Source organism: Suricata suricatta, chromosome 1, assembly GCF_006229205.1.
Source record: "Suricata suricatta isolate VVHF042 chromosome 1, meerkat_22Aug2017_6uvM2_HiC, whole genome shotgun sequence".
NCBI lineage: Eukaryota > Metazoa > Chordata > Mammalia > Carnivora > Herpestidae > Suricata > Suricata suricatta.
Genome location: NC_043700.1, coordinates 124,150,393 through 124,177,169, shown reverse-complemented (window position 1 = coordinate 124,177,169; position 26,777 = coordinate 124,150,393). Strand labels below are relative to the sequence as shown.

Genomic DNA, 26,777 nt, shown 5'->3' with positions numbered 1-26,777 from the left:
ATGCCAAAACTCATCCACTCTTACCTCAAAGTACATTCCTTCCTCTTAATGATTTCAGCCAGTGTTACCCCCATCTTCTCAACTGAGTCAGAAACTTCAAAACCGCTTCCACTTCTCTATTCTCCTTTCTCACATCTCACTAACCAGTGAGATTTGTCTTATAGACAATTCTTTTTTAATATCTTCTCTGTCTACCACCTTTTCTCTAGTTTCCCTACTGCTGGTATAATGTAGGCACTTACCATTTCTTGCCAGAATTATTTCAAAGACTTCCTATATCATCTCTCTGCCTCCAATCTGTACCTTCTTCAGTTTTCCACACTGCTGCCACTGAGATTTTTTTAAAAATGCAGATATAATCATGCAGCTTCCAGAATTAAAATCTTTCAATGACACCCACACGTTTCATGAGAAAATTCAAACTCCTGAGCTTAGCACACAGGTTTTTCATGATGAGACTCCTGTTACCCCTTCAGACACATAACTCGGTAGGACCCCAGCCCGTTTCAATCCAGCCTTTAAGAAGGCTCCATGGTTGCCCAGACATGTCAAAGTCTCTCCACCTTCATCCATACTGCTCTGTGTTTCTTGAATGCCCTCTGTACTGGGTTGAATACTGTCTCCTAAAATTTGGGTCCACCTGGAACCTGTGAATGTGATCTGACCCATAAATAGGGTCATCGTAGATATAGTCATGTAAAAATGAGGTCGTACTGGGTTGGGGTGGGCCCTGAGTCCAATATGACTGGTGTCTTACGAAGAAGAAAATTCGGACATAGACCGCCCTCCCCAACCTCCACATAAGGGAGAAGGTCCTGCAAAGACACAAGCAGAGACTGGAGTGGCACATCTAAACACAAGGAATCCTGAGGATTGCTGAAGCTCATCAGAAGCAAGGAGAAGGGTGTGGAAGTTACCCCACCAGAGCCACTGGAAAAAAAACAACCCTGCTGACATCTTGGTCTCAGACTTCCTGTTTCTTAAGCCACACACTTTATGGTATTTTACAACAGTGGCTCTAGGAAACTAAGAGACCCTTCCTACTCTTTTTCCCTTGCTAACCTTATTTCAGCCTAACATCTCTCTGGCAAGCCTCGGATGCCCTTCTTCTGTTTTCCCATTGCATCTGTCTGCATCTCTATTATAATGCATTGCTATGCTGTCATCATTAGGTTTTTGTTCTCTGTGTTTTCTTTGTCAGGTGATTAACTCTAAGATTGTTGAGAGGCTGCCTCCCTGACAGCCCCAGGACCCTGCACGTGCAGTTAACATTTAGGACATGTTAACATGTGTGTGAATTTATTTCCTTCAAATGGAATATTACAAACCATCAAGTAGAGAGGATATAAGTAAATGGGAAAAGTAAGATCTCACAGTAGGCCAACAGTGTACAATGCACTGACAATGAAATGACTTTAAAATAAAAGAAGAGCTGTTTGTATTACTGAGGTTAATTTTATTCACTAGTGCTGAGGAGAATTGTGTTCATGCTGTTCCAAATTATGATTTGCTTTGCATTTTTTACTAGATGTTCTGACTAGCAATTCATAATAAAAAATATATTATATGAATATCTAAGTAATAGAAATACCTTCATAATCAATGGAATAAATGGAAGTCAGGAAAGTTTACATTATGCCTGACCATGGAGCAGCTGTGATCTCTCACTTGCTCCGGTGGTGTTCATTCTTTATTGGGTAAACTTCTGTAGGTTTGTAGGAGCTCATTAGGGAAGGATCAATCCAAAGCATGTAGGATGTTAGCCGGAGATTCGCTTGTCAGAAGTGTTGGCACTTTATTCACTAAAAACCACCTCTTCATGGCCTGAAGTGGCTTAGTGGGCTGTACCCTCTTCATTATTATGGGAATTATAAATCAGTCTTAATGTTTATGTTAAAGATCTCACAAACACTTGGACATCTGCTAATAGAGATATAAAAAGCTCAACCTGGGGCGCCTGGGTGGCTCAGTCGGTTAAGCCTCCAGCTTCGGCTCAGGTCAGATCTCACGTTTGTGGGTTCGAGCCCCGCGTCAGGCTCTGTGCTGACAGCTAGCTCAGAGCCTGGAGCCTGCTTCCGGTTCTGTGTCTCCTTCTCTCTCTGCTCCTCCCCCTCTCATGCTTTGTCTCTCTCTGTATCAAAAATAAATGAAACATTAAAAAAATTAAAAAAAACTCAACCTGTTTAGTTCTAAGAATTCATTAATAGTTTGCCATGCATACAATTGTATTTCCCTCAGATGGTAACACAGGCCATTTTTTCTTTTAAAATAATTTTTTATGTTTATTTATTATTGAGACAGAAACAGAGCATGAGTGGGGGAGGGGCAGAGAGAGGGAGACACAGAATCTGAAGCAGGCTCCAGGCTCCGAGCTGTCACTGCAGAGCCTGATGCATGGCTCAAACTTGCAATCTGTGAGATCGTGACCTGAGTCGAAGTTGACGCTTAACTGACTGAGCCACTCAGGTGTCCCAGGCCATTTTTCCTAAAAGTGATAACAGTAGCCACATCTATTCAGGCCTCAGAAGACCACCTGTTATTAAAATTAACAAAAGTAGCTGAGGGCCTTAGTATTTTGATTGGAGAAGATCTTGCTTAATTGAAGACTCTGGGATGAGATTAAAACAGGACCTTCACTATAATTATTTTTGTTATTCACTCAACTGTTATGCACTAAACAAAGGGCCTGAAGCACCATGAAACATGTTAACACTTTGCGGCTATGTCAAATTCTTTAACACAGACGGTGCAGGGCCTGTGGTAGGTACCAGAGAGCCACAAAATGAGCAAGGCTCAATCCCTGCTGTCAGAGGCTGGCGTCTGCTGAGGACAAAGGCAATTTCGGTGCCAGAGATTTCAACAGTAACATAAGAAGAGGATGACTCATTCCATCCTGTGTAATCAGGGAAGGCTTCCTGGGGAAGCTGCGATCTGCTGCAATACTGAGAAGGAAAATGCATCAGAAACAGTGTAAATAATCACACAGATCATGGAATAAACAAGATAGGCTTCGGGAACAGCTCCAAGTTTAATGAGGAGTGAGGAGGAAGGAGAAATAGTAAGGCACCAGGCCTGAAAGGTGGAGATAACGTTATATGTGTGTGTGTGTGTATATATATATATGTATATATATATATATGACACTTTAACTAACTCCTTATATCACTCATTAAACATTTATTGAGTAGTTGCTGTGTTCCAGGCACTGATTGTCAGCACCTGGGCTAATGCTGGGCTCAGACTCACAAACTGGGAGATCATGACCTAAGCCCAAAGAAAGAGTTGGATACTTAACCAAATGAGCCACCCAGGCACCCCCACCCCCTTTCGGGAAGTTCTTATCCAGTCAGGGAGGCAGAAACCTAAAGGACTGATTGGAAACAAGATAGTGAGCCCCTTGAAAGAGGAGGTGCAGGAGTCGTGAGAGCTCAGTGTTAGTGCAATTGACGGAGGAGCTACCCAAGGCCTCTGAGCGTAAGAGACAGCAAAGCTGCCTTGAAAATCCAGCAGGAGTTTGCCAGTGGGAAGGACAGGGCATTCCAGGTGCACATGAACAACAGCGTGTGAGCAGCTGTGCAGGAAGGAGAGACAGCCTGCTGGGAGGAGTGGCTGAGGGTGGGGTGGGGTTGGAGCCGAAAGTAAGTGAGCCCCGCTGAAGCTCCAGATGCAAGGCTGACGGCATAACGCAGCCATGTGTCAAGCGATGGGGCTGAGGGCAGCAGCCAAGTGAGGCTGTGCTGGGCCGGGTATCACTTTTCCCCTGGTCACTGGGCAGTCACTGAGGGCTTGATGGGGCAGGTGTGTGGAAGCCAGAGAAGGAAGGAGCTATGGGAAGGCTGCTGCAGGAGGTAGTGAGAACCAGGCAGTGATCCTAGGAATAGAGAGGAAGGGATGACTCTGGAAATACTGAAGAGGTTAAATCACCTGTGCACTGTGGTTGACTGAACATAAAGGATGAGACAGAGGGAACACCCAAGGCTTCAAGAGGCAGGATGCTATCCATGGTCAGTGTAACAATAGATGTATTCAGAGGACCCAATGTAAGGCAGTGAGGGAAGGGACCCAGACCACCTTGAGGAGACTTCTGGAAAGCTTTGCTGAGCAAAATGACCCCTGCGGTGAGATCTGAAGGATGTAGAGTAATCCATGAGAAGGAAAGGGTGGAGGAAAGGAAGCTGCCCAAGGCAAAGGAAACAGCACAAACAAGGGCAAGAGACTGAAAACGACACGTCAGAGAAGGATCAGTGGTTCAGTATTCCTATGTCCCTTACCTTCTGGAGACATTTCTCCGTGTGAGGGGCTTATTGACAGGTGGTTAACGTGCACTTCTCGGATCAGACGCTTTGGTTTCACGCCTAGCGTGGCACTTATCCGCTGTGCGGCCTTGGGGAAATTACTTAACTCCTCAGTGCCTACCGCTTGCAACACTTGCAACACAGATGAAAACAGCATCTACGTCATAGGGTTGTTGTATGCGCTTAGGAGAAAGCTTGGCACATAGCGTAGGCTAGTGGGCAGCGGTAGCATTGGTGACAGTGGTAATAGAATTACTTGGGTTTTATCACTAATACAAACTTACCACCAGGTCCACCTTGCAAATCTACTGTTCAGTCAACCACAGTGCACAGGGGCTATGCAAAGATATGTAAAAATATATAGAAGCCGGCTGATGTGCTTCAAAATTGAACATTTTAGGGAAGATATCTCCCTAAAAACAACTTGTACAAATTGTGTAAATGAAAGTTCTGTGGGAATATATGAGAGCAAACGTTCAATTACCACTAGGGTGAACTTATAATAATTTTTAGAAGTGGTAAAGAATTTTTAAAACTATACACATACACTTTTATTTCCTTAAGCCATAGAAATTTGGGGTTTCTTATGTCATTAGAAGTTGGGCTATTTTGGTTACTACATCCGAACTGACCAAATTGACCATGTACTGTTTCCCAGTCTGGAGAAAAATTTGAGTTAGGTTTTAAAAGCTGAGCATTTGGGGCAGAAGGGGAGAGCCCAGGCAGATTCACAGACAGGAAATCATAGGCTTACTGTGGTGCGTCATGGTCCATCGTGCCTGGAGCTTAAGCACGCATGAAGCAGGAGATCTGGGAAGGGGTGTCGGTGGGGTTCAGATTGACAAACCCTCTGGGAGACACGGCTCTAGGCCCAAGTCTCTTATAAATAGACTCCAATCCAGGTTAAAAAACTGAATTTTATTTCAGAAATTATTTCAAAGTTCTACACCTTGAAAGGAGCGAACACCAAATGATTCCATCAACTAAACTGTGAAATGAAAGAGAAGTAAGAAATGTTTGTGTGTCTCAAAGTTGTTTTGAATTGTAGGAAAATCATAAAGAAGCCTGGCGGGAAGAAAGATTTGGTGGGCTTATTCCATGACAATTCTGATCACTGCTGTAAACATAGAAGTGAGTTTGCTCTCGTTTCAGTGTCGGGCCAGCAAGCATATCAATTGATGACAAGAAAAAAGTTTTATCAATTTCCTTGGGAGATCACACACTTTTGATTAACGATTTGACCATGCGGATAACGTGCATCCAATTTCAGAAGCATACGGGTCCTTAATGGTCACAGAGCCCTGCTCCTTGCCTGGGGAGGTTTCCCCAGAGTAATTGCTGTGGTCCCTGAGCCTTTTCTGATATTTCACTTTGTGTGCTTAACTGCATATGTTTTCAAGGTGGCTGATGTGAGATGAGACACAAGGTGTGACTCTGGGAAGGAGGGTTTTTTTTCCCCTTTAAAAAATCAACTGGTTCTGGGGTGCCCGGGTGGCTCAGTCAGTTAAGTGTCCGACTCTTGGTTCCAGCTCAAGTCATGATCTCACAATTCCCGAGTTTGAGCCTTGTACTGGGCTCTGTGCTGATGGTGTGGAGCCTGCTTGAGATTCTCTCACTCGCTCTCTCTGTCGCTGTCAAAATAAATAAATAAACTTAAAAAAAAGCAAACTGATTCTTATATGGATCAAAGCATGAATTCTCAGCCTCTTAGATAAAAAATTAAAAAATAATCAACACAGCACAAATACATTTGATAACTGTACAATGCTGTTGTGGGCACTACTTATTCCTGAGAGAATGTAAAAGTGTGCATTTCAAACCAATACTCTTTTCCCCCTTTCTTAAAGATTCTCTGGGTCAACTACGTTTTCAGTGCCACCTTCAAGACTGAAAGTTAGCGTTAATTCCTATAAATGATATATTCCATTTCAGGACAGAAGGAAGCAGAAGAGCGACTTCTCCTTACTCTGTGTAACCTGCTATAATTCAACATTGGCCTGGAGAGGAGAATTTTGTGTTTCCATGCAGGCACCCTAATGAGAGTTACTGAAAAAACAATATGCTCTTGTCAGAACAGTATGGAGCGCTTCTAAAACTGGGATGGAGCTACGCTTTACCCTTTAAAGGTCAGGAGATGTTATTATGCAGCAAATTGAGCTGATGATTTATCTTTTAGAAAGGCAGCATCGCACACATACAAAACCCACGACGTTTGGGCTACATTTTAAAAAATTGTAAAAGATACTGAAAATGAGAATTAATTTCCAATAACAATGCTAATAACAGCTTCAATTTTTAAGCCTACTATTTATGTGACATTAGACTAAGTATTATCTATTATTTACTCTCCACAAAGCACCAGCAAGCAAGGTATCATTTTCTCAATTTTAAAACGAGGAAGCTCCGTTTTATTCCTCATCCCCCTTGAACTCCAGCTTTGTTTTCACCACCCATCCCCTCTCCCTGACGCTCTCCTCTGAGACTTCCCTTTCTACCTTTGGACAGCCTTTTTGTATCTGAGATCTAACTTACGCCTCTTACGACCCCCAAATCTGGGTTTTATCAGGAATTTTCCTCTTCTGTCCTCTTCTTGCCTGTCCTTGGAAATCTCTTTCACACTTGGGGTATCTAATGGTGCTGATCTAATGGCTGTAATTCCTGGCATCAGCCTCTCCCCCTGTGCCCACCCTCTTCCATTTTAATACCCGCCGGCCAGATATCTGCTGTGCATGCCACCCGAACACCACCCAACCCGGGATTCGACATCATTATGTCCATCTGAACTTTTCCTTCCCACATCTCTGTTTCCTTTAACGGCACTGATGTTCTCCCGGTCCGGTCTGTCACTTGGACAGCTCCGACTCCCTCACCCCCATGTTTATGCAGTCCCAATTCTTGTCACATCTCTCCCAGACATATTTACAACTTTCCTTCCCAAAACTGGGACTCAGATAACATACCTCTCACATTCTACAGCTTTTAAAAATAGACAGAAACTTCTGCGATTTGTCCCACAGTTTCGAAGCGGAGTTAGGACTTGATCCCAGGGTTTCTGACTCCGTTTTCCAAGGGAAATATGACAATGGCTGCGTCTCCAAGCCCTGTTTGAGCTGGTGCAGGTGCCTCAGGCGCCATGGCTCTACTTGGCTCCAACACAGCTTACATAATCACTAATAGTCACTGTCTCATAATCACTGACAAATGACCTCGTTTTAAAACACAGATCTGATCACCTAATGCTCAGCTCAAACTCCTTCAGTGCCTTCCTCTACTGAAAAATGTTCACATTACTTAACCTGGCATCGAGGACATCCTCCGGTTTGATTTCCACACAATTTTGGGATACTGCTTTCCACAACACTCCTATTCTCGAGCCAAATGGAACCACTTTCAAGGTCTCAAACATGCTTGAAGCATTTGACTGCATTCCTCTGCTCAGGCTATGGCCTCTTGGAATGGGTTCTCTGCCTTTGAAAATGCTGTTTTTTCTTTCATTCATTAATTCCAAAACATGTATCAACCACAGTGTATCAGGGTCTGTGCTAGACATGGGGGCAGCTGGTGACTAAGATAGAAAGGATCCATTTCTCAGGGATGTTAGGATCTACCGGGTTCTTAAAGTTCAGGGCAGATGCCACGCTCTTTGCAAAATGTCTTTCCTGATACTTGTGGCAGAAAGTGATGACTTCTCCCAACAGCCATAGCACAGGGAGAAAACCTATTGCAGGATTTATCAAAATCTGATTGAATTACAGTTATTGAGTCTTATCTCTCACCCTAAATTGTAGGCTTTATTTTTGATGGAGACTCTAAGTAGATCAATATTTAGTGCTCGTGGCACGTAGCACAGTGCTCAGGTAGAAGATCTCAGTAAATGATATTGGAATAAACAATGTCTCTCAGAGTTCTGTGAATACAAGATTGGGGAGAGAGAGCAGCGCACTCCGTTCCCACAGTCAGGAGAGGACAGCAAGCTCACACTCCTCTCACACCCCACCAGATGGTGAACATAACATTATTTCGGGCAACAGAATTGTCAGCTGATATCAAGGGCCCCGTAATATTTGCCTTCATCCATTTAAAGAGAGTTTTGAGACCTAAACTAACCCAAGATTTCTGGTTATCAGAGCGCAGATCTGTTCAGTCTGCACATTTTTCTGTGTCAATAAGCAGGAAATAGGATTAGCATCTTCCCCATATGTTCTGTTTTTCTGATTCCAGAACCAGGAGGCTGCTAAACTCTGGACCATGATTCTCGGCTGAATTTCTTTTGTAAGAATTAAAAGTAATCATGTACAGTTATATTTACTCTTTCGGTGCACAGTTCCAGGAGTTTTACAAATGCATGGTTGCATGACCACCACCACAATCAAGATACGGAACAGTCTCATCACCCACCCTAGAGACACACCCCTTGACTATTCCTTTGTAGTCAAACCCTGCTCTAATCTTAACCACTCGTCTGTTCTCCACTCCTGTAGTTTTGCCTTTTCCAGAATGTTCTATAAATATAAAAGTACATAGTTGTTTTGGTCTGGTTTCTTTAATGAGCATCACATATTTGCAATTCATCTGTGTTGTGTGTATCAATAGTATTCCATTGCACAAGTGTGCCACTGTTTGTTTATTCATTCTCTAACTGAGGGACATTTCGGTTATTTTCTGGTGTTGGTGATTATGAATAAAGCCACTACAAAATACGTTTTTTGAGTTACCAAAGGTTTTCGTATCACTTAGGTAAATGGAAGTGAAATTACAAGGACACATGGTAAGTGAATGTTTCATTTGATAAGAAACTGACAAAATGCTTTCCACAGAATGAGTCAGAGTCTAGTTGCTTCACAGCCTTGCCAATGCTTGGTTTTCTCAAGGCTTTTTTTTTCTTTGACCTTCTAGGTCTATATAGCATGAGATAGGATTTTAAGATCTTTTCAGAACCATAATATTTCCACTTCAACACACTAAGGCCACACTCAATACTTCCTCCTCCCAGTTCACTTGGATCTTTGTATTATCCCTTCCACTAGAGTACAGATTCCTTTGTGGGTAAAGGATAAGTCTTAGCCATCTTCGTATGTATGACCTGCTGCCAACCCACCCCAAGTGGGGGATTTGCAACAACAGGAAATCACACCTGCTGCTTAAATAAATGCTTCTATATGATCAGATTAGATCAACACATAATGATACAACTAATGTATCTAAAACGTAGTATCATTTGGCCAATTTTATCAACTGTTTTATACCACAGGAATTTTAATAAAACTGTGCACTTTCCTCCCTTTCCACAGATATTGGATATTTCCACTTTCATTTGTTTTGGGGGATATTTGTCTAAATTATAGATTTCTATTTTCTTGCTTTATCAAAGAGTAAATTAGAAAATATGGTTAGGATGGTGAAATATTTGAGTAACAGATTTCTTGTGCCAACATGAAAAGCAAGATTTTTCTTACTAGTACTTAAATGAGAGAGTATTACTTATTTTACAAATTATATCACTTGCATTTTAATAAATGAGCTATAATTGACATGTATCATTATAATCATTTCAGATGTACAACATAATGATTCGATGTTTATATATAATGTGGAATAATCACAAAAGTGTCTGGTTAACATCCATCACCATACTGTTACAATTCTTTTCTTGTGATGAGAAGTTTTAAGAGTCAACACAGTATTATTCACTATAGTCACCATGTTGTATGTTACCCCTGGAGCCAATTCATTTCATAATTGGAAGTTTGTACCTTTTGCCCCCCTTCACCTATTACACCCTCTCTTCTAGTGATCACAGATTGCTCTCTGTATTTCTGAACACTCGTTGTTGTTGTTCTTTTGATTTTTATTTTTCTAAAGTTTATTTAATTTGAGAAAGAGAGAGAGAGAGCGAGAGCGAGAGCGAGAGAGAGAGAGAGAGAGAGAGAATCCCAAGCAAGCTCTGCACTGTCAGCACAGAGCCCAACGCAGGGCTGGAACTAACGAACTGGGAGATCATGACCTGGGCCGAAGTGAAGAGTCGGACGCTTAACTGACTGAGCCATCCAGGTACACCTTTTGTTTATTCCATGTACAGGTGAGATCATATGGTATTTGTCTTTGTCAGACTTATTTCACTTAACATAATGCCCTCAAGGTCCATCTATGTTGCTGTAAATGAGATTTCTTTTTAATGGTTAAATAATATTCTACTGTGTGTGTGCGTGCATGCGTGCGTGTGTGTGTGCGTGTGTAATCACATTTTCTTTATCCATTCATCCTTCAATGACACTTAAGTTTCTTACCTTGACTACTGCGAATAATTCTGTAATGAACATGGCACTGCAAATATCTTTTCAAGTGTTTTCATTTCCTTCAGGTAAATACTCAGATGTGCAATTGCTGGATCATATGGTACTTCTATTTTTAATTAAAAGTTTTAAGGAACCTCCAAACTGTTTTCCACGGGGGCTGCACCAGTTTACATTCTCACCAATGTTGCACAAGAGTTTCCTTTTCTCTACATCCTTTCCAATGTTTGTTATTCCTTGTCTTTTTTGATAAAAGCCAATAACAGGTGTGAAGTGATCTCATTGTGATCATCTCAAGTGATCATCATTTTCCTGATGATTAGTCATGATGAGCACCTGTTAGTCATCTGTTTGTCTTCTTTGGGAAAATGTCTATTCAGATCCTCTGCCCATATTTTTAAAAATGGTTTTTTTTTTTTCGTTTTTTTTGGTCACTTACTTGCACTTCAATGTGCTTTTTAAGTGAAAGGAAAAATTGGAATTACAGGGGGAAACTATCTGTAAACATCACTTACCAAGTGAGTTGAGGCAAAAGAAAAGAGGTTGAGAGTCACTGATAAAGATTCAATCTCAAAAATGAATGTGTCTCGGAAGTGCCACAGGCCAGCCTCCCAGTCACTGCCAGAATCCTGGCCACAGCATCTGGTTGAATAGTTCCACCAGTGGTAAGCTCACCACTCCATGTGGCCCCAGAGCAGACATCCTTATATGCCGGAGTCCAAAACAAAACAAATACAAAACACCGGGAAAGCAGCTTCCTTCTTGCTAGCTTGCTTTTTCTGTAACATTATCTCATATTAACTTTAGGTAGAATCTATGGAAATCTAAACATGGCGTTTGGAATCTATCATGGCAGAAAGATTTCACCCTTGCATCATGCAGCCATGAGCAGAGCTATTCTCATTAGCTTTTATAACGCTCAGTGATTTAAATGACATGAATCTTGGAACCTGTTTTTATAGATAACTTTCTGCAATTTTAGTTTTTGAATGGAAGTAAACCAATAACTTACAGTTGTATAAAAGAAGAAAATTTGTATAAGTCTATAGGGGAAAATGTCTTGAATATAATATATGCACAGACTGGACTCTGAGTCCGTTAATGGAAAGGATACTTGCAGAACTCAAAAACAAGGGACATTTCTCTTTCTATTGGCTAACTTCTGGGGTGGTTCTGTACTAAGTGTCTCCTTAGCTGAGATGGAAATCCATTCCCAGAATTCCCTTCCCTAAATACTTCTTCAGTAAAGTTGGCTACAAGGGAAACTTTTGTGATATTTTGGAGGCAGAATTGGGACATTAGCATTACTCCGCTTGGAAGAGCGCTGTGGTGAGCGCGGTGGTGTATCGGCGGCTGGGCGCTATCTCCCAGCTCACCTCAGTGTCGTCAGGCAGCAGCCAGGCTGCAGGTGCGCACCTCCCACCAGATCCTCTCCCTCAGCTTCTGCCCTGCGTCCTTGAATAGCTCGGCAGTAAGAAAGGCCAGCCCCTTTTATGGTTCTCCCAGGTCACTGCGGTTGGAGGAGCTAGGAGTCCAACATGGACTTCGTTTTGTCATTATGTGTTCCAGTTTGTCTTGCAGGTTCCAGACTGTCGTGCTCCACTTCACAGCCTGTTTCTCTTTCCCATTGCCGGCTCTGCTAGCCTATGATCACTCCCACAGACCCAATATGCAAGGCAACTGCTTCCCGAAGACTTTTTTATAAGCTCCCATGATTATGTAAGGTCTAAAGTGTATAATAAATCCATTATTCTATACCCACCATAGTGTTTCTGCTTTCCTAACTGATATGGTTTCCATTAAATTGTTTCTACTTAGAATATGTACTTGGTTACAAATAGTCTTTTTGTGCATGACTGAAAAAAAATTATGACGGGGCACCTGGGTGGTTTAGCTGTTTGAGCACATGACTCTTGATTTCAGTGATCCCAGGCTCCTGGGATTGGGACCCACATTGGCTCTGCACTGAGCCAGAGCCTGTTTAAGATTCTCTCTCTCTGAGACACCTGCGTGGGTCATCTGGTTGAGCGTCAGACTTTGGCTCAGGTCATGATCTCACGGTTCTTGGGTTTGAGCCCCGTGTCTGGCTCTGTGCTGACAGCCCAGAGCCTGGAGCCTGCTTCAGATTCTGTGTCTCTCTCCTTCTGCCCTCCCCTGCTCATGCTCTGTCTCTGTCTCTCGAAAATGAATAAACATTAAAAAAAAAAAGATTTTCTCTCTCTTTCCCCTTCCGCCCCTCTTCCTGGCTGCTATGCGTGCTTTCTTTCTCTCTCTCAAAACAACCACAGAAACCCCACCTGAGCCATCTAGTTGTTTCTTCAAAATACATTTTAATGTGACACTTGGAAAGTTGGACCTACTCATAGTAAAGCATAAACATTACAAATTTGAAAACAATTTCATGTAACCCATTTTTATCACACTGTGTGTGTATTTAGAATCAATAGATACTGTCACAAGCGTTTCGCACTCTAATATTTCTTAAAAGTAAGACTTTATGGTCTTTAAAGTCAGAGAAGCCTCTCTTCATCTTTACATCCTTACATATTAGCACATAGATAAGACCATTCAACATTGACTGAACTACATAAAGAGCAAATTTCAGCTTCCTGTTTTTTACAAGAAAGAAAAGAGCAGCAGCGTATGAGCAAGCAACCACAGCCGACTGCATCCTCTGATACTTGTCTCACTATTCTATAGAAATTCCAGCAGGAAACCACAGCTATATCCTTTTCATCAGTATAGAAAAATCTTATGAATCGCTGGCAAGCATAAAACAGCTCTATTGACATTACATACATAGTTGTGACAATTCATACTCACCACATCCAGGCGCTTTACAACATTTTCACAATGTTTCTCAAGGACAAATTCCAGAGAAAAGCAGGCATAATAGTAGTTATACCTTAACCACTTGTTTGGGGGTAAATTATATAGAAAAATAATAAACACCATTGAAACTCAACTCCTCCTTCAATGTAACTGATTTTTTAAAAAACTGATAAATGCTAAAAATTTTCATTTCACTCAAACTTGTAAAAATTTCTAACTGATCAAAGATATATTACCCTCCACTCAAAAGTCAGTACTGGGCGCCTAGGTGGCTTAGTCAGTTAAGTGCCCAACTTCAGCTCAGGTCATGATCTCACAGTTTGGGAGTTCAAGCCCTGTTTTGGGCTCTGGGCTGACAACTCAGAGCCTGGAGCCTGCTTTGGATTCTGTATCTCCCTCTCTCTGCCCCTCTCCTTCTCACACGCTGTCTCTCTCTGTCTCTTTATCCCTCCCCAAAATAAATAAACATTAAAAAAAATCATGACTGGGGCGCCTGGGTGGCTCAGTTGGTTGGGCATCCTGAGTCAGTCGGCTCAGGTCATGATCTCACAGTTTGTGGGTTCAAGTTCCGCTTTATAGCTAGCTCAGAGCCTGTAGCCTGTCTATGGATTCTGTCTCTCCCTCTCTCTCTGTCTCTCCCCTGTTCTGTCTCTCTTTCTCTCTCAAAATGAATAAAACATAAGAAAAAAATGAAAAAGTCATGACAGTACTAGTTTTCCCTTTGTATTCAAAATAGCCCAAGAATCAGACCTTTCTAACTATGAAATGTACAAACCCTTTTTGTCCATTGTCATGTAAAATCCTATTTAGGATTTGTACAACACACGTTTTAAATTTGTAATATGAACCTTGACAATGTGTTTTATAAATGAAGGAACTCTCCAATGAAGACCTCTTAGTCATTTAGGAGATAGAAAAAATTATGGCAGAAGTCCAGGGCTTTCAACAACCTTAACTTCAATAGGAATCACAGACATATAGACTTCATTTCACATAGAAGTCGGAGAGTGTAGACCTCCAATTTTCTTGTTTGTCTACAACAAAACCTACTATGGAAATTCTCCACAGTATGTTTGTCCCATGGGTACATGTGTGACCAAATGAATGCATACATTATTGTTGGTGATGGAGAGGGGGAGATAAGAAGGGCCTCTCCAAGTTCCAGAAAAGGCTGACGGGACCCCAAATTCAGAAAACAAAGAGGCCCAAGAGGGAAGGAAAAAAAGAAAGAGTTTTTAAGAACTTAGACATTAAAATGAGAATTGTTCTTAGGAATTTCTAGACCAAACTTTTCATTTCTAGAAAGAACATGAGGTGCCTTGGGCAATGACATGACTTCAGGTGCTACTTGCACAGATTGTGACATGTGTGTGCCACTTTCATGATTCTTGCCTTATGGTGTTTCTTATCTAAACTATTTTTTACTTAGTACTTTTTATTCAATTGACTTTAATTGGTGCACTAGGTGAAAATATTAGCCTAGTCTTAAGAAATGTTCTCTCTGCAAAGTAACAGTTTTGATGTGCTAGTAGTGTATTTTTCATATAGCATATGGTGTATTTAGTGTATGGTATATGTTAAAAATATGAAACATAAATTTATTTAAAAATCAATGTAAAATATACCATATGCTAAATATACTATAGGCTATATTTTTAAAATATACCTTTAAATTTATTTTTAATATATTTTAAAAATAAAACAAATTCATAACTATTAAAATAAAAAGTAAACCTGTATACCATCTGAGATCATCTTACAGGTCACTGATCAAAATCTCCTGCATTTTGAAAACTAGTGCACTTTATCACACCATCCCCTGGACAAAGCATTCAGATTTTGAAACAACACAAAGTATTGTTTGTGGTAAATGCATTCCAGATCGATGACAAGAGTCCAGTAATAACACCAATGCCTGCAGGTGACTTCTGTCTTTTTTAACTAGAAAAAAATCTATTGCTTATTAAGGAACAAAAAATAATTTAAGGCAGAAGTCATGGCTTTAAAAACAGTTAGTGGATTTTCATCTTCCAAATGGACAGAGATAATATATATTCATCTACCTGTCCACTGTCATCAGTTTATTAGAAGTATAGTTTTAAGAAAGAACTTCTCTCAAATGAGCTTTTTGTACATAAATTGGCTTTTTTTTGCCAACCATTAATTTGAACTAGAACACTTAGCTGCCAGCTAAAATGAGGACTTGCTCAACTTTCATAAGTAAATGAGTATCTATGATTAAAACATCAATCACGGAAGCACTAGTTCTATAAATAGTGTCTAAGTCCAAAGTCCACAGGTAGGGCTAAATGCAGACACATGCTTTGTTTTTTTTGTTAAATGTGTGTGTGCGCACGTGTGTGTGCACGTGAGAATCTGATAGGTATTTAGTTTTTCTCTTGAGAAACAAAGAAATGTTGTTTGCTGAACATATGTGTCACCTGGATATTTTGAGAAATATTTTTATTTTTCAATTTAACTGCCTATACAATGACTTATGAAGTTTTAACCTAAAATGCTTGTCCTTGAACTCACTCTGTTTGCTTTAAAAAAATGCCTTATCTCTGATTTAGAAGCTTTCAATTTGGTTTTTCAGCAACACAAAATGAAATTTGAGATAGAGAAATCAGGCTATAAAATCCAACCTATTTTTTTTTTTATTTTGACCCAGTGGTAATAATAACGTTACTATATTGCAGTGTGGTATAGTAGTGAAGCCTGTGACCTTTGAAGTTAGACAACTCTGAACCTACACACAGTTGAGTCAGATACTACCGGAGGGACCTTGGACAAGTTTTTCATCTGTTTCCTCATCTCTAAAATGGGGGAAGTAAAAGTACAAATCTCATAGATTTGTTTAAATGAGAAATGGGTTTACCAGGAGGTCACTAGCAGAAAAGCCTAAAGAATGAAGTTTTGAAAGAGTTTTGAGTTCATTAACTGTACAGATCTGTAGTCTATCCATCACCCCTTTCCTTACAGTGGAAAGCAAATGGATGAAGAGAAATGTACTAGGGTTCTCTTATGCCCTAGAACCAAGATGGCGAAAGTGCCTTGAGTGGTTCCTTTAGGCTCTTGATGCTCCTTTACCTCAACTTACTTCCTCTTCCCCATGTGTTTGGTTGTTTTCCATTCTTTTTTACTTACCATCATTAGTTCTGAAATCTAGGTACTGCCTCTTCTCTTATCTCCCCTGGGCTGCTACCTTCTGGGCAGCAAGGCAAGAAAGTTCTCTTCTCAGCAGTAGTGAATAAACAAAAATGGAATCACTCACCAGGCATTCTAGAGATGTGACTTACCACTTGAACTCTAGGGTCTTAACCCTGGCGAGGAAGACCAGGGAAGAGTGACAAGCACCATGCAAGGAAAAAAGGATAGCATGAAGGCAGGCGGTATTTCACCCAACAACTATGAAAACCCCCAAGTGTTTTCAGTACCCCAAAATAGGCATATTACCCAATAATGATCTGATTCAAGATCATCTTCCAAGGGTAGAGACGAATCTCATGAGTCTAAGCAATAATCCTAAACAGCGGCCTTTCATTTGTCTTAAAATACACTAGAGTATTACAAACCATTTATAAGCAATGGTAAAGTACCAATGACAGCAAATGATTTATTAAATGACTAATTTAGAACAGTTTTCTGTAATGTCAGTTATGTTGATCTTGATGATAAAGTATTTCTATAATAATGTTATTCTCATTTATCTCACTTGCATTTGTAGATGTTTTCTTGAATAGAAAAAAATGAGAGGCAATGAAGTTACATTGAGGTTCTGGTATTTTCAAGGGGAGGAAATTTCCTACAGTATATAAACTAGCTGCCCGCAGAAACCTAGAAAATTTCTTAATCTTACACTTTCCCCATCTTGGTCACATTTGCTTCCCTCTGTTTCTTAGTTGTTTTTAACAGGATGAAGTTGAAAATACATATGTCTACCATTTCGTTTTTGACGACTTTAAGGAAGCGTAGCGTGGGAAAGGCTCCCTCTAGTTTTCAAGCTGGCCTGGCTGGAAGAAAGGGACCCAGGTGTGGTGAGCAGGTGGCGAAGCTCTGAGGGGAACGGAAATTAAGTGAATTGCTAGGGCCTAGAGGAAGGAAGAGAGAGGTCTGTTTGGGACAGAGAAAGAAGCCTGGTTGTTAGGCTGAAGGGGAATTCCCAAGGATCCTCACCAGGCAAAGAACCCACTCTAACTTTGCTGAGCCATATTTATTAATATGTTTATCTAGGGCAGGAGTCTGGGAATTATTTGAGAGTTTAGGCTATGTCTTATTCATTTTTGAATCGCTAGCACATAGCACGCAGGGCCTCACACACATATATATCAAGTACTCAATACAAATTTATTAAATGATTCAAGCATCTGTCTTCCTTAAATCACAGCCTCAGCTAGCCCCCTTTCACATTCTATACTTCATCTCCTAAATAAAATCCTATTTCCAGGTTGAAGAATGCTTTTATTTCATTTGCAAAGCAGAAGTAGCTGACATATCTCCAATCCATCAAGCTCACGTTATTAACTTTTATCATCCCTCTTTGCGAGTTAGACTCACTGCTCAAAAGTCACAAAGTTTGTCATTTCAAATCAGTAAGAAAAAATTACCTTGACCCCTAAAGAATTTTAACACCTATGGTCTCTTACATGTATCAATACATTTTAGGTGATACGAAGACATGGACATCATTCTACAAGGAAATGCGCTCTGTGCAAAGAAAGCACAGTCAGTGTAGCCCCGTGTCCTCTGCTGGCTTCCACTGATACTATTCTCAGCCCTGTCTTCTTAGAGTGAAGCTGCTGAAGCATCGACATTTGGGGATTAATAATTTGATGTGAGGATGTTTTTAGAAGCGAGGTGGGAGGCACGGTGTGGGGGTGGTACGCAGGGAAGGGTGCACGAGGAAGGAAAGTGGCAGCGGTAGTTGAGCAAGAATGCGATTTCAGAGAGCTATTAATTAAGAGCTTTCTCTATTCGAGATCTGCCTGAGGTTTTCATCCTATTGTTTCAGAAGGGCATTTGTCTTTATTTCCAATGTGAATGAATGAATTGTGACACAGTCAGCTCATTATCAGCCACAGTAATAGACCAGTGCCACACAATCCAGTGGCCACACTGTGTGGTGAACTCAGGGATGAGAGAAAAGCACAGACAACTGCCATTGTTAGGTGAGCATTTCTCAGCTGTACAGACCCAGCCATAAACAGGGGTAGGAGTTGATACTACTTCTGACAGTCTGTTCTCAGTTGCCACGCCTACTAAATACAATGCACCATTACTTGAAGACTGAGATGCGCTCTGGGCTTTCAGGAGGCGAGTTTGGCATGTAGCTAAAGAGTCCCACGTAACATAAAGATATCATACTTTAAAAATATAAGAAGCAATCTGATGTAAAATTGTAGTTACTGGTTAAGGAATAAATAAACTGTTCTTGTTTTTTTATTTAGGTGGTTGATTTTGTTTGCTTGCTGCCAAATGTGGGATAGCAAGAAACAAGCAACCAGCAAAAAAAAATTCGCTGTTCTCTTACTAACAGACCACGTCAACCCAATTTGTATTCATTAACCTTTTGCAGAAGCTGCATATTTTGATGATGGAAACTTTTTAGACTCTCATTATCGTTTACGGGAGTTAACGACATTGACCGCAATGATCTCTCTACTTTGTAGAGTCACATCGGTTTCACAAGTACAGTCACAGCACTGGAGGGCTCGGGGATTCTTAGAGAACATCTAGTTCAGACTTCACAAACTCAATACCTATTAAATGAAGTTGTTGAGTAAAAGTGACTTCTATGAAGCCTCAGTGTCAGAGAGACAGTAGGGAGCAGTGGGGACTATAGTGAAATAAAGAGGTAGCACATACTGTTATTTAGCTCCTGCCCAGAGAATATGTATCAATGCTTCATTTTTTATAATATATCACTTAATTTTTAAATATTGGCTTAATTAAGAATAAATGCCTGCAAGCCAAACAAAACATTATCTTCCTGCTGGGCCCACAAACTGTGCCAGTTTTTAATTTTGACCTGGCACATATATGCTCAAACCTGAGGTCTGGACAGGCTAAGTGAAGTGTACCAGGTCTCTCAGATGCTCATGGCAAAGGATTCTTCCGCTCTGAGAATCTATAGACGCAGACATAAAATCATCCCCATGTGAAAGCAGATTGCCTAGGTATTTCTACTTAATGAGAGCTCAGCCCCTGACCCTGACATTGACAGATTTCTGTTCTGTGACTGCTTTTGGAACGTGTTCAACATGAAAACAAGACCAAACCTCGACACTCATTTGTCATAAGCAATTTTTACTCATTCGAGTATGCAAGAGAAAATGCATATCCATTTATTAACCTTAGTGCTGATTAAAATCCTCATTAGCATTAAAATTCCAGTTGCTTCATTTTTACCTGCATTTTTTCAAGGAGAAATAAATTATAGGATTCAAAGAAAGCCATGCTTAGAGAAAAATATAATGAACTGTAAATTAAAAATTCATGCTATGTATAAGAAAGGAGTCAGAGACAGGGCATAAGAATCACGGAGGGTTTACTGAAGTAGCTGATCTTTAAACCATGTTTTGAGGGGATTGAGAAGCTAATTTAGGATGAAAAATTGAACATTCCAAAATGATGTAATGACAAAGGCAATGACCAAAGTCCAACAAACTGGAGTCCACAATGAATCAAATATCTCTTATATTTTTGAACAATTAAAAAATTTTTTAATGTTTGTTTGTTTTTGAGAGAGAGGGTGGGGTAGGGGCAGAGAGAGACGGGGCAGAGGATCTGAAGCAGTCTCTGTTCTGACAGCAGAGAGCCCCATACTGGGCTTGAATTCATGAACTGTGAGACCATGACCTTAGCCGAAGTTGGACGCTTAACCAACAAAGCCATCCAGGCGCCTCTTGAACAACAACTTGTAAAAAGCACATCAAGAGAAAGCAAATTTATACCAGAGTAAAAGAAAAAAGAAAAATGATTAAAAATTTCTGTATTATATTCAGCAGCCCCGTCCTACACAGACGTAACCTGGAATGAAAATTTGGAGCTGATGCGAAATTCTGAATCCTGATGACATCTGCTATATTGTACGTATTAAGGCAGACACATAGGCACAAACTATGACATTTTAGGGGGGAAAAACTGCCAACAAGAATTGAACAAAAAAGATGCTCTGATTACTCAGAAAATATAGCAAACACAAATGTTTAACTCCCTCAAGCACTTAATTTACCCAAAGTTGTACATTATATAGAAAGAGTCTCCCAGAGACACAATATGGTTATTTTAATTTTAGGCTACTTAGAAATCAATATCCTGAAAAAAACAATCAAGAGTCTATCCCCATAAAACATCTTGATTACTCCCCCTGAACTAGATCTCCCACTTTGCTGGACCATTTGCAATTCAGGCTTAAAAAAGGATCCTCTGCAACTCCTTTTCTCCAGAAAATTAGTAGATGGAAGTGTGGTTTTTTAAGGAGCACCGGAGCCCTCTGTCCAGCTGTCTGTTACTGAATTAGCAAGAGGGCTGAGGTCCCTGGAGGTGCCTGTGACTTTGTGAATTTTCACTCTAGCCTTGAGGGTTTTCAGGGTTTGCTTGCTTCTGCAAGTGTCAGAAGCTGTGACTACTGACCATAGCAGTAGGGCTGGCTTGGGTATCCGCCGGCTTTAAGACCCAAGAATTAACATGTTTAAATGGAATCTGGTGTGTAAGGCCAGGAAGGCTCTTTGCCTCAGATCACACAGCTGAGGCCCACAATTTTTCTGCCACATCAGACCCCTGGGATAGAGATCGATGCATTGTCACTTAGAAAGGCTCACAGCATTGACTCTCAATTTTGGAGGAAGGGCTGCACGAATAATTAGATTCCCTTCCCCCCCACCATTCTGGAGTCATTCATATCCTCTCTTCAGACCCCATTCCTTTCCCCCTCAGCACAGAATCTGTAGAGAATTAGAAAGAAGAGGTCTAGATTTTAGCCCCAGCTCTAACCATAATTAGTACAAGTTATACACTCATTTGGGGCTCACCTGTTATCTTTTTTTCACCTGTAAGTAAAAGCAAGCCTGAACAGCGGGGTTCGAACCTGCTATTGGAATCACTTTAGGACTATCATAAAATATAGATTTCCAAGCCTACGTTGAGATTCAGCTTCAGATTCAATAGGTCACAGCATTTAGCCTTCCAGCTAAGGGTCAGCTATTATTGCCTGGTAATAATAATTCAGGCCCCCGATTACGCTGCTAGCTTTGAAAGAAAGCTGACAATCTAATAATAGCTATGAAAAATCAGAAAGCTGTTATTGTGTTGGCAACTCCAATAAGCCCAAATAAAAAGCTGTGAAAATTTTTCTCACTGGCATTCAAGACAGTAAGTAATCTAAATTGTGAGCTCATATACATTTTCCCCCATGAAATTCAATGAATGTCTTTTCAATTCAGATGCAGCCTCTAAATGTTTTTATTATTCCAGACTTGACTCTTACGCAACAGAGCTAGGTTATCACTAATCTAAACATTCTGATGTGGAGGAGGAAGACCAAGGAGGGGTTCAGGGCCTCTTTGTAAAAACATGAATCCCCATATTTGACTGGACTCCAAGTCAACTGATTTGTGTACCTGAGTCTCTGTTTTAACCAGTAGTATTCTTCTGGTTGAAGGTATAACTTTGTTCAAAAGGGTATTAATATCGTAATGCTGTCCATAGGAAACAATGCTACCCGTAGGAAAGACAGCGAGAGCTGAAAGAAGCCCACCAAACATTTTAGACGGGATCGGGCGTGTTCAGGGTGGTACGGCCGTAGACCACCAAACATTTTAAAAAACACAAGTAAAGACTTTCTCATCTGATTTTATCTCCTGATAGCTGAAGTTGCAGCAAACCACACTGATGTTAATTTCTCAAAATGCATACAAATATACTTAAATATTTAACTAAAGTGCTGAACAAGTCATATAGCAACTGAAAAATGAAATCTGGCAGGTTCTGCCCTTTCTTTTGGGGTTATGAGTACGAGGTGGTCTGATTCATCTTCAGGAAGTTGTTGGTTTCTAACATGGGGGTTTATACCTACAAGGCACACAGGAAAGGACTCTTGTTAGGAGAGAACAGAAAGGTCTGTTCGATATGTGACAGTCACTTGATCACCCTTGCCCCTCTGTGCCAGTGATGGCACTTGTGTTCTGAGAAATGAAATGCTCATGCTACAATGTAGCATATCATGTGATTTCAAAAGTTCATTAAATTCAACCGCAACAAGGTCTAGCCAGTAAATTATTGCAAATGAGAGTTTTTTAAAGGCAGGAAATGACAGATTTATGATGCGATGGCCATTCTGTCTAGATTTCCTTAATGGAGTAGTATTAGGAAAAAAAATCTTATATATAAAATAACAGCTCTTGGCTAATATTTTCGTCTAAACAGAAGTCCTGCTGAGATTCTCTTCCTACATCATTTTTTTCTGTTCTAAATGATTCTTAAATAAGCCTCATTCTTTACTTCTTCCTTCTGTATCACCACCCCTTCCTCACTACCCACCCAGATACATTCATCTTTCATAAACTAGGTCACATTCCACCTCCTCCTTGAAGCCTTTCTAGATTAATGCAATTCTCAAGGATCTCCTTCTCATCTGACTTTAGGGTCGTGAATTACTGCTAAATCATAACGTCTTGCCTTTCTCAAGGCAGTTCTACTATTCAGAATATTGTGTAAATGCTTCTGTATCAGATCTCCTGGTAAACTCTTAGGGTCTTGCAAGCTGGAAGCATCTCTTCTTTGTGTCACCTAAAGCAGTGGCTTTTGGACTTTCTGGAACATGAAGCATAATAAGATATACATTCTACATCATATACACATATATACATCAATGTGTATATACATATAGATATCTACTTAATTAAAAAGTTCCATGAGCTATACTTACTTATCCTTCTATTCTGTTTTACTCTACTTCATTTTTTGAAAATAAAAATGCCACCAGACCCAGTAAACTGACTTCACAATGGGTTGTAACCAGTTCTAGAAGGGCACTTATTGATTACGATGGGGTTGCTATATACGTTTCCCTCTCTTAAGACATAATTTAAAAATTGTGTGAGGCCTTTTGATTCTCTTTAGCACGAGCTTCTGAGTTACTTTTTTTTAATCCACTTTTTCATACCATCATACTTTCCTTTCGGAGTCCTCAGGGACGATGAAGTCCCTGGCATATACAGTACTTGCCATCTTTTTGCCCCGAGCACCGTGGTCATAAAAACCAAATCCTCTGCATCCTCTAAAACTCCAATCTCCATTCTCTCTTTCCCTTTTATTCTGACAATATGCAAAGTAAGGGGTAGACATTTCGTGGATGAAGAAATTGAGACACAGAGGATTATGACTTTTTGAAGGGCACGTCTCCTTTTTAATCAGGTCATTACAAATTAATGAATAGGGCTTCTAAATATTTGAAGGGTATACCGCTGGGTGATGTGAACAACATGGAGCCTCCGTGTATATGCATGTACCTAACTTATCCAGGTCAATCGGTTTACTGACCAGATGAGTTAGAGGGCCGCATGACTTCAGTCAGTGTGAGGGGAAATCTGGTTCCTTTCACACTCGTCTTTCCGTCTCCGTCTTCTCCCAGGTTCTCACCCACCTAGAGCTACCTGTTGTTCCTGGGCATCTTCATGTTTCGGCCCCTGTACCAGGACTGCACCTCTCTCTCCTCTTTACCAGATGATTTCCTCTCCTTCTTTGGGTCCCTGCGCACGGTCGGTCCTTGTCCTCTCTAGCTCCACAACCTGACTTCCACAGCATGCTCTACAGGCCCTGTCAGAGCACTTAACCAGCTGGTACTCACTGCCTGCCCAGTTCTGCCAGCAGAGGCTGTGTCTCTCTCACTCTGCTGTTCCACAGACTAGGACCATGGCGAGTTCTAGATAAACAAGGTTGAATGCATGAATGAATCAATGAATGAGGGCACAAAGGGCAGAAATCTCTACCACTGAAAAAACTCAGGTGTGCGCTGGGGCTGGAATTTTGTGTCCTGATTCCCTAAAGCCAATCCTTTATGATTTTGTATTCCATGACTGACATTTTAATGCTTCCCCACAAGCTGTTGATTTTTTGACTGGGAATTCATGTAGTGAAGGAGACCTGTATCTCATAAGTATATCTGAGGCACAGTTAAGAAAATGTTGCAAGGACAAATAATTAAGTCAAGTGTATTGAGGCAATTAAAAAATATCCAAATTTCAATACGGCTTGTTGGACCTCACCCCGGCCTCCAAGACTGGTTTGAACCAGGTCATGCTTCGGGCTTCCATTTCCCATATGAAGCTATGCACTATTTTTTAATTTTGTCCCCATCATTTTCATAAAAGTCTAGTTAGTGATTAGGTGAAGACTCACCACACCACAGTACGTGGCTCACCATGAGTTCCTCTGCTCTGTTTCCAAAATAAATCCCAGTGATATAACATCTAGACTTGCAATGGTGATTACTACTCTCTTTTCCTGTTTATGAATCAACAACCCATCCCCCTCCCACATAAAAACTTGAAAAGTGCTCTTGGTGATTCTATTTAAAGAACATTCCCTAATACAAACAAACTCCTGTCTTTCACAGATAGCGACAGAGCAGATTTTCTTCTTTGTACTGTGACTCATGTGTCTTTATTCTCAGACTCAGGGCAGGCCAATGGTGAACACAATGGAAAAGAAAGAATAGTTTATAACTGGAAAATAAGCACAGTCAGGAGAAGTACACTCAAAGCATTATCAAAGTAAAATATGCAACAGCACCAACAAGAGCAAACAAAAGCCCACGCAAGAGATATGTAAATATTTCATGAAGCTAAGCCTTAATCAACTCTCTCTAAATCTTGCTGGGGTTGTAAACACTTCAGTTTCTTTCAGTCCCATCATGACCCAGATTCCCCGCAAAAATAAAATGAAAACACGGACCGAAGGTTCTTTCACAAATGTGTTGTGAAAAATATTCAGGGGGAGCCTATCCTGGTTAGCTTTAACAGGAAGAAGGCACCTTAATAAAAAGAGGTTGTTTCTTGGTGACTCTGAGCTTCTGTCTCCCTCCTCCTCCAAACCCTTGCCTTCTCCCTACTCCGTCTGCTGCTTTCTGGACATTCACATCATCTTAACCTTGAACTGCCTACACTTCAGGCAGCGATTTCTCCCAATGCTTCTCCAGGAGGCCCTTCAAACCCAACAGCTATTTGCTGCCTTCCCACCACCCAAAATTCACTTCCCAGTATCCAAGAACCCCTCTTCCCCTGCACCCCCTCTTTTATAGTCCATTGTTGAGTCTGAAATTTTGCGTATATCTTTTAGATCTGCCTGGGTAGCATGAAAATCTGCTGTGTGTATCGGCTAGCAGTGTTCTTCAGATCTTTTCCTAAAATCTAGGAACCGTTTATACAGCCTCTAGTCTCTACACTGATTGAATGTGGTTCCAAAGTTCACCTCTCCATACTGAACAGGTCTCTACAATGATTTCCCTTTATCAACCTCTGCCTCCCCTCTTCTCTCTCTACCTCTCTCCAAATAACCTATACATGTAAGTGTGTATATGGATAAACACACATATACATATATACATATATATATTAAATACCTGAAAACTATAATGTTTGACCCTAAAGAGAATAGGAATGGGAAAATGAGAAAAATACAAGTATAGTATTGCCACACACACATCTATTTGGATATTCACGGTGTACAGACCCGATGGATTATAACCCCCGCGCCTCCCAGCCCAAGAACAAGAACAGCAGGCGTCTTCCCCCATTTACCTTCAAAGCCAAAGCCTAAGGGAGCAATGACCTTGCAGAGAAATTCATTACCTGCGAGAAAGACGGCCCCTCCTGGAGCGCAGGATGGGATGGGGACAAGAGCAACAGGCAAACGATCAGCGGACAAAATGTGGGCTCGAATCCATACCCCCGCCAGGACCGAGCACACCACAAAGCTCCGGTCCCCCGGGCTGGACGCTGGGCAGAGGTGGCGCAGGGGGGCGTCTCCTCCCGCGGCCGCCGGTCGCTTACCTGCTCTCGCTGGGCTCTCGCCGGCGCCGCGGGGCCACTGCCTGCGCTGTGGCGGGGGTTTCCCGTCGCATATCCCAAGCAGCGGCTCTCAGCGCCACACCGATAGCTCCCGCGGGCTCCCGAGCGGCGGTCCTTTTTAGCCCCGTTCCGGGAGCTGGCAGGGTGCTTGCAGGAAACTGAAATTACTATGCAAAGAGCAGAGGCGGCGCGCAGGAGCCGGGCGGAGACCGCGGGGGCCGCCCCCACCGCGGGCTGCAGCCGCCGCCGCCGCCGCTGCCCGGCACCGAGCCAAATTGCAGGAAGGA

The 26,777-nt window shown here is 41.2% G+C and overlaps 1 protein-coding gene across 4 annotated transcripts in view; it reads right to left on the bottom strand.

Annotated features, from left to right (window-relative positions):
- Positions 1-26,638, bottom strand: part of GPRIN3 (GPRIN family member 3) — a 60,530-nt gene extending 33,892 nt beyond the window's left edge. For 2 of the 4 annotated variants that reach the window (XR_003910374.1, XM_029943149.1), the window contains exon 1: positions 26,473-26,638. The gene's annotated coding sequence lies outside the window, so the exon portion shown is untranslated. Of the gene's footprint in view, positions 1-1,948; positions 1,988-13,411; positions 13,434-26,472 lie in introns of those variants that run through there. The other 2 variants (XM_029943156.1, XM_029943152.1) reach the window with 2 other exon arrangements.
- Between the last annotated feature and the right edge of the window lie 139 nt (positions 26,639-26,777).